Here is a 952-nt window from a genome sequence, read left to right on the forward strand (position 1 = left end):
GTTGAGTCTGAATTCTGCTTGGATCTGCCTCCCAATATATAGCCAGGAACTCTGTATCAGGTGACCACTGCGAATCGATATTTTGCTGAATAGTCCACTTTTTATCAGCATCAAAGTTCATGATTTTGGAATCACATTATTCTGTTTAAATAATTTTGACCAGGCAAAATATCTCAATCCCAATGTTGTATGAACTATGGAAGTCTTGCAGTCTCTTCCTAAATATACCAGCCATACACAGGTTTGGTTAAATAATTAAAAGATATATTTAATTGCAATAACTTTAAATGTATTAAAATTCAATCAAGGACGTGGCTTGACATGCGTGCTAATCTCACTGTACAAGTTATGGTGACCTAGGGAGATCAAGATAAACTTGACTTTGTTGGTACTGTGACTATGTGACATATTTTTTTACTCAATCATCCAATTCTTTGTTGATTTGCATTGGGTCACAGTGATTTAAAAAAAATGCCAACTCGCCTCAGTCGCGCATCGCAGTCATATAAGTTAAAGTAAATATATTTCATGCAGAATTTCACATTGGAAACAAAATGATTCTGAATTCCATTTTATACTGCAAATCCATTATTGGTTCTGGTTAAGTTGAATAAGTTTGCTAAGCAAAAGGTTTTTTTCATATTTTCTTTTAAATGTGAGGTATTACATTTTGGTAAGGAAAATAGGGCAGTCACATATAACTTGGAAAATACGAATCTAAATGGGGTCGAGGAGCAAAGGGCACTCGGAATACAAATACACAAATCACTAAAAGTATCAACGCAGGTTAACAAGGCCACACAAAGATCAAGCACTAGGGTTTATTTCTAGAGGGATAGAATTAAAAAGTAGTGAAGTTATGCTCAACTTGTATCGAACATTGGTTAGTCATCATCATCATCATCATCATAGACCACACTGTGTACAGTTCTGGTCACCATATTATAAAAAG

This window comes from Pristiophorus japonicus, chromosome 8 (genome assembly GCF_044704955.1).
Source record: "Pristiophorus japonicus isolate sPriJap1 chromosome 8, sPriJap1.hap1, whole genome shotgun sequence".
Classification (NCBI taxonomy): domain Eukaryota; kingdom Metazoa; phylum Chordata; class Chondrichthyes; family Pristiophoridae; genus Pristiophorus; species Pristiophorus japonicus.